The sequence below is a fragment of the Sceloporus occidentalis genome, unplaced genomic scaffold (genome assembly GCF_023333645.1).
Source record: "Sceloporus occidentalis isolate IW3139 unplaced genomic scaffold, rSceOcc1.0.p SCAF_28, whole genome shotgun sequence".
Lineage (NCBI taxonomy): Eukaryota > Metazoa > Chordata > Lepidosauria > Squamata > Phrynosomatidae > Sceloporus > Sceloporus occidentalis.
In genome coordinates, this window is record NW_028317008.1 from 6,688,535 (window position 1) to 6,696,927 (window position 8,393).

An 8,393-nucleotide genomic window follows, 5' to 3' on the forward strand; every position below is an offset into this window, starting at 1 on the left:
TGCCTCCTGCAAGCTTTGTGCTATCTACCCATATTATCCAAAATACTAAGATTGTGAAAACAGCGCATCTGGCTTTCTGGAACTTTGTCAGGGATGTGGTAACAACAGTGATTCATAGTATAGTAATATTGGCTTGGAAGTAGGGCCATAGATTTTTATAGTAACAATTTAACTAGGTGTCATTCTTAAAATTACACACCACTACTAGCTCAAATCCCATTTTTACATTACATCTTGAATTATCGACAGTTTTTATTCTACAATTTTGTTCATATAAGTAAAACACCTTCTTTGGTTGATCTCATCTGTTCTTTCCTCCCATTAAGAAGAGTTTTTGTGCCACCTTGCACAGCTTGATTTATTGAGTTGTAAGCCAATGCGTATAACATACAGCTGAGTTGTCTTATTGTACAGGCCATATCATCCCATCTGGACACTAGGATGAGGTCACCTGTTACCAATATTCTGGGGGAAGCTAATAGCTAATTCTCTGGCAGTTGCCGAACCATGCTTGACCATCTTGGCTGGCATTATGGAAGAGGTAGTTCTACAGGAGCTAAAAAACTACTAGTTGGCTATCCTTGCCCTACAGCAACAATACTAGTGTCTTGAACAAAATTGGATTCTGCTGTCAATTGAAGACTTTTATTTTGTTTCCTTGTGTCTTAATGTATGCTAGCTGCACTGACTAAATTGCATTGTACATTTGTAATTTTAAAAAAAACTAAGAAAAATTGATTGTTGAGCAGAAATTAAATGGTCATTTCTTAGTTAATACACAGAAGAGAAATATTGCTTTCCAGTCGACGCTCCTGCTAAATCAGGAAGAAAAATATTGCAGTATCTGTTTCAACACAAGTGGAATGTGATTGGAAAATGCTGCTGAAAATGTGAAATGCAATATCCTGAAAAATATATTTCCCACAAGACACATCTATGTGAATTGATGAGCTGGCCACATTGTCTCCATGTCTATCTGCTTCGTGTATTCTTTTTTTTCTTCTTCTGTCCTCCTCAAAATTTACTTTTTGTGTATTTTTATTTTCTCCTTAAGCCGTGAATTTGATACCCTGAAATGTGGGAAAATGCAAATGGCTTTTCTCATAATCACTTGTTCCATCATCATATGTTGAAAATGCTTGGTTTTTTTTACAGTATTAAGGCATAATAACCTCATTAGTGTCTGGTTTTCTGGGTTCATATGTGCTTTCATTCTGATCTATTTATGGTACGTTAATTAGTAATATATATTGCATTGCAGTAGCAAACTCAGATTTTAGACATAGAATTTAGTTAAAATAATAATAGAAATAATAATAATAATAATTGATTGACAGGTTTATGTCCTGGGTTTGGTATTTTTTTAAATTTTCATTACTAGTACTATTAATGACAATTTTTGTTGCAAACTTAAGAGGTAAGAAAATATCAGCCAGAGAAATGATAAACAGTATACATACCCTGTGGGCTTAAATTATTCCACAACTTGATAAGTGTACCAGATATAATGCAAGTTTATTGAAAATTCAGGCGCCTTATATTGGCAAGAACTTTATAATGAAATCCAACAGAGAGATTTAACCAAATCACCTCTTGCACATAATATTCACGCTATACAGTAATTTCAGAAAGTAGAACACTTGAACACATAGTTTACAATTTGTCGATTTATTTATTCTTTGTACAACAAAGCAAGAATTCAGCACATACCCAGCAAATACCATCCCCATATTTGAGATTCCGACCACCCTATATAGTCTTATATTGCTTAGCCTCCCACTATGTCAAAATACCCCAAGTCTGGCGAGTTGATCAGCCCCTCCTGACACACAGGTTCCTCATTAATGGTGTCCAGAGAAGGCTTTCAATAGCTTGAGAGCCTCATTGGGTTAAAATACAGTGCAGTCCCACTAATTCAGCTCCTTGGTAAGTTATATAGTAAAATTAGATAGAACTAGACCAATTTGGGGTGTTTGACATAGTGGTGGGCTAAGCAATATACAGCGCTACGGAATTTGATGGCGCTATATAAAACAATAAATATTAATTATAATATGGCCATATAGTGTGACGGAATCCTTAATATTTATGCTTTAGATATTTAATTTACCTGTCATCTTCATAGCTTTTCAATATACTCAATATATATACCTTCCCGCAATATGACATTGTCAAGTAACAGTCATAACAGTTTCCTTGGTGTCACACCCTTTGGAGATGATTTAGATTCACGTTATACAGAGTGGGTGTTCTAAAGCAAAAATATTTTTAGAACATAAACCCAAGTACAAGCACCACTACATCCAAAATGACAGTATCACATCTAGCCAGCCATTCAGTTTATACATATTGTAGTGACACGGGTGCGATTTTAGACATAATGCCTTGAGTTACCACCTTTGTGTAGTCTTGGGGGCGGTCGTGACACTGAGAACAACTGGTATAGGAATGCACATCATGCATGGGTGAATATGCCATACAATTAAATAATTGCACAGGCTTCTGAAATAAGCTGGCAGACAGTTCATATTGCTCCTTGCTAAACTTCACATTTCATAAAGAAAAGACTTTCTCAACTTAGAGAAAGGCTGGTTTTTCACGAGCAATGAAAACAAAAGAAACTTACTATTAAATATTCAACGTCTATCTGTTGCATATAGTCTATAAACAATCACAGAACGTATTCTGCTAGGTACAAAAAGTAGAATTAAGCAACAGAGAAATGGAAAAAAAAAGAAACAACTATTTTTGGACACACTCCAAGCACAATGTCAATCTTGTTTCAATAATTCATTTGACAGATATGTCTGTCAAAACACCCATCATTTATGTTTTATTTTGATATTAAAAATAAAAAATGTGTAAAAAGTGCTTCTGACATATTCTTGTGCTTCAAATAAAAAAACAATACTTCTTCAGAGATAATTAACGGTGTATTGTCAGGAGATATAAATTTATATGAAATTCCATCTCGAACTGAGAGAGAAAAAAAATTCCCAATGGATATTGCTTGTTTTTCATGTTTTCACTTCTAGTAATGCCGATGTGTTCCTAATTAACAGGTATTATACACATAAAATCATACGTTTATAAAGGTTCATTACATTGGTATATAAATAGTTAAAAAAAACCTGTAATCCACGTATAGACAAGACCAGGCCTACCACACAATTTTAAACTGTCCTGTACCTGATTTGTGTGTTTTACTTGTAATTCCTCATAATTCCTACTGGCTCCTTTATGTGTTTTCCGTTAAATTCCTCCTGGAGAATGTGTGCTGGATAAGCCTATAACGTGCATTATGTGTGTACTACCTTATAAATGTGGGCTCTTTTAGCATTGGACAACTGAGTGGTTATAGTTGTCCAATGAGATCCCAAAGATAATCTCTTTACATATTGTACTGTGTACAGAGCGAAGAAAATAAAACAAAACTGAGCCAGACATTGGCAGTGGTACAGCATAACACCCATCAATATATACTTAGCCAGGCACTGATGGCGGTACACTTTAACTCCCATCACTTTATACTCTCTCACACTCTCACAATGCCTTCCTACAAACACAGAAAACAAAAGAAAAAACATAAATGTAATGCTTTTTTTTTAAAGAAGTGCTCCGCAAAAAAAGTAGCCTTACCACTACAAGTAAAAATAAAATAAAAACATCCACTAATAATTAATAATGGAAAGTAATGTACATATACATATATACAGTAATTTTTTTAAATGCATACTTATCCCTGTAAATATTATTCTATTCTCTCTCTCTCTCTCTCTCTCTCTCTCTCTCTATATATATATATATATATATATATACTGTACATATTATATATATACTAAATATACTAAATACTATATATATATAGTATATATATATATATATATATATATATATATATATACACATAAACACAAATGTATTTATATGCAAACTGGTATTAAACAAAACCTTACACTAAAATATATTGGGCTATATTTGAACTTATATCAGATTGTGTGCATTTTGTTGGTAATTTCTTCTAAATCGGTTATACTACTTGGAATTTCTACCTCCATAGAGAATGCACTGCTTTGCGAAAATAAAAACCCTAATGTCAAAAATGAAATCAAGCATCACATTTCTGCTTGATATGCTTTACTTCTCGTTTCTCGTGGGAATTGGTTTTAGAAATATCTGCAGACACACAAATATGTGGATTAAAGTTGGTTATATAATATTGATCCCATATTGTTGAAATATGAATACAATTCTACCTAGCTCAGACTAGAAAAAAAATCTATTTTACAGCCACAATCATATTAATGCAATAAAAAAAAAGTTGCCAAATTTCATTAAAAAAACCCAATTTTTCCAATCTGGTTCTTAAGCACCAATTTGCAAATTATACTGCTTTTCAACTGAAATTTTACATTGAGTAAACCTACCAGGATAGGGACCGGAACTCGAGTCTGAATAGATAGTAGGATTGAATCCTACATGCTTATAAATGGCAGAGACCTAGTGTCTCTATGTATCTCCTTTGAGAGTGAGAACCTCCACCTTTTCCCACATACTGTGTTATTTCACACTTGCAATGTGATAAACTCATGGGATACTTCAATACCAAAAACAAGATGTAGCATCTTTCTGTGATGGATAAGGGAAGTATGTTGGGAGTTGGAGTGCCAGTGCCCTGCAGGGAGATAAAGGTTGAACTGGGCAGCCTGTGTCGATCACCTTTGAAAAAAATGGAGAAGGCATGCACTTGGTCACCATTCACTATAGGATAACATGGAATTCCCGTTCTCCTACATCATAGTTACGTTCAGGTGGAGTTAAAGTTCGGGAAAAGAAAGATACTGGATGTAGTTGTCCATCATTCCCCTGATGCTGAAATATTTACAGCTCCTACCACTGAGTCTGAGGCGTCAACTTCCAAGGTGTATGGTTTAGATGGTTTAGGAAGTGTTAGAATAGGAGCTGTAGTACCGTATTTCCCCAAGTATGAGACGCTCCTTTGTATAAGACACACCCCTATTTTTGGGGGGCGAAAAAATATTTTTTTTACATAAAGTTATTGTACTGGCTGCCTGGGCATGATATGAATGTGATTGATGTTAGCTGCTAGAAACTGTTAGCAATTGCACTCCTATCATGCTCAGGCAGCCAGTATCTGCACATCACTTTCAGCCTCCCTGTGCCCCCTACACACGGAACCATGCTAAAACACACACACACATACATAAATACATACATACATACATACATTCATTCATTCCTTTACTCCCCCACCTTGCCTGAACTGCAGATCTTCTGCTGCCGCTCGCCGACTTCCGTGGGGGCCGCTGTTTCCCCTCTGCCTTGCTTGAGCAGGAACAGGAACTGAGCGGAGTCATGTGATGCAATGTGCATTCACGTGACTCCACTGGGTTCCTGTGCAGCCGCAGCGAATCAAGGTAGGCAGCAGGTCCCCTTTTTAGTTAAAAAAAAAATCTACCACCACTGTATAAGACGCACCCATTTTTTTTTTTTTAAAGAGATTTTATTGAATTTTCAGAGGTAAGTATAAACATGATAAAGTACATCAACATCCAATAACATACTTTGACCTTAAGCCTCCCCTGGATGGACGCACCCAATTTTTTCTAAAAAAAGTTGCGTCTTTAACGCTTCAAATGCTGTTTGAGCAGCTGGGGTCCAATGAGGGGGGTTAAAAGGCATATCATGGGGCAGAATGGCATATAGGAGGGTATAAGGCATATCAGGCAGGCAGAGTGGCATATAGGAGGGGAGAAGGCATTTATGGGGGCAGAGTGGCAAGCCTGGGGGCAGATGTGCATAACGGGGGGGGGGCAGGTTGGCAAATAAAAGGAAATAAAAACAAAAAAAAATATTTTTCTCAATCATTTTATATTTACTAGTATTCATGCTTTTTTCCTAAATTTATATTCAGATTTTTTTTTGGGGGGGGGGGGTCATTTTATAATCAGGGTCATCTTATAATTGAGCAAATACGGTATATATCAGGGGTGTCCAAGTTTTTTCTGCAGTGGCCCACTTCACCAGAATTGTATACACTGTGAGAAAATATGGCCTTTAATAAAATATGCAGATTAAAATAAAGTAAATGACACAAAACCTTTACTTTTCCTGTCACTGATTTCTGGGCCTAGAAAGTTTTGTGACTAAAAATTCAGGATTCAGGATAATTAAAAATGAAATAGTTCTATTTATTCTAGGGATGCACCAAAATGAAAATTCTGGACCAAAACATTCACGGTTCACTTAGCCAAAACCGAAAATGACCCCCCACCTTTAAAAATAATAATAATAACTCACATTTTTAATAAAAGTAGGTAACACACCACAATTGGACACAAAAATTAGCAATATGACTTAGCATGATAAGAGTGTGATTGCTAACAGCAATCACACTCCTATCATACCCAGGCAACCAGTAAATGCTGATACCTAGGCATGATGGGACTGTGCATCACACTCCTATCATGCCAAGTCAGCCGGTACATGCTGGTACAGGGTGGCTGTAAGTGATGTGCAGACCCCATATTGCTGGCAGCATCAATACACAAGGGGGGCAGCTAGCTAGGTTTCAGCATGTACTGGCTGACTTGGCATGATAGGAGTGTGATTGCTAACAGCAATCACAGTCCCATCATTCCTAGGTTCCAGCACTTACACATCCATGCTATCACACACAGAGCCGGCCTTAGGTGTTCTGGCGCCCTGTGCGGACTACTCCTCTGGCGCCCCCCCATCCCAAAAAAAGAAAGGAATAAAAACTTGTAACAAAACCCCAATCACTATATACTACGCCAAACATTGATGTGGTCTAGGCCTACCACTTAATTGTCTGGCTTAGTAGTAGGGATGCACCGAAACGAATTCTGGACTGAAACCGAAAGTGCAGCATTTATCTGGCCAAAACCGAATATGACCCCCCCAACACCATAAAAAAATCTAACACTTTTATTTAAAGTAAGTAACACACCAAAATAGGACAAAACAATTAAATAATATTATATATATATATATATATATATATATATATATGTCCAAAAATAGTTACCGGCACTCCAGGGACTTTCCAAGTAACCACACAAACAACTTCGGTTTTCAAGTCTATATATATCAAATATATATATATGATTAACAGCAATCACATTCCTATCATGCCCAGGCATACCCAGATTCCAGGATTTACTCGCAGACTTGGCATGATAGGAGTATGATTGCCCTATCTACCCCTTCTCACTCTCTTCTGCCGTATCTACCCCTTCTCACTCCCTTCTCCCTATCTACCCCCTTTCCCCTGTCTCACTCCCTTCTCCCTATATACGCCCTCCTAACTATCTACCCTTTCCCTCTTTGAAGTTCACTTACCTTTCAGGAGTCCTGCGGTGGGGGTGCAAGGCCTCTGCCTCCCAGCTCTGCCACTGTATGGAACAGTATAGAGTGATGGGAGTTATGATGTACTTTTAGAGCATAATTAGATCATGAAAAAGACATTGGAAATGGTACAGCATAACACCCATCACTCTCACACACTTACCAATCCACACATATACTAATCCACACGCATACCAATCCACACGCATACATACCAATCCACACGCATACATACCAATCCACACGTATACCAATCCACACGTATACCAATCCACACGTATACCAATCCACACATATATACCAATCCACACATATATACCAATCCACACATATATACACTAATCCACACATATATACACTAATCCACACACATACCAATCCACTCTCACTGAATGCTTTCCTACCTTTCCTCTTTTCTCCTTACAGCTCCTTTTCCTCCTCTTCGTTCTTCTTCTTCAGTTCTTCTGTCTTCTGTCTTCTTCCGGGTCAGAGGGCACGGACAGCGGTGGGCGCGGCTTCAGTGCTGTGCGCCGGGATCTGACAACAAACCCCGGCGCACAGCAGTTGTTGCCGCGCGGATCACAAGGGAGCGGTATCGGAGGTCTTTAACAGACCTCCGGCTCCCTTGAGTGATGTTAAGCCGGGTTCAAGGGAGATCCTTGAACCGGCTTAAAATCACTCAAGGGAGCCGGAGGTCTGTTAAAGACCTCCGATACCGCTCCCTTGCGAGCCTGCTCCTCCAGGAGCCTGTCCGTCTCTGGAGGGGTGCCGGGTGCCCCCCTGATGAGCGGCACCGGGTGCCGCTCGCCCCCCCCGCCACTAGGTACGCTGCTGGCGGCAGCGGTACGCTACGGTGGCGGCGGTGCCCCCTGGAGTGTGGCGCCCTGTGCGGTCGCACAGGTCGCACACCCCAAAGGCCGGCCCTGATCACACACACACTCATTCATTCATATACTCATTCCCTCAATCACGCATACTCAAACACCCTCAGTCCCCACCCCCTT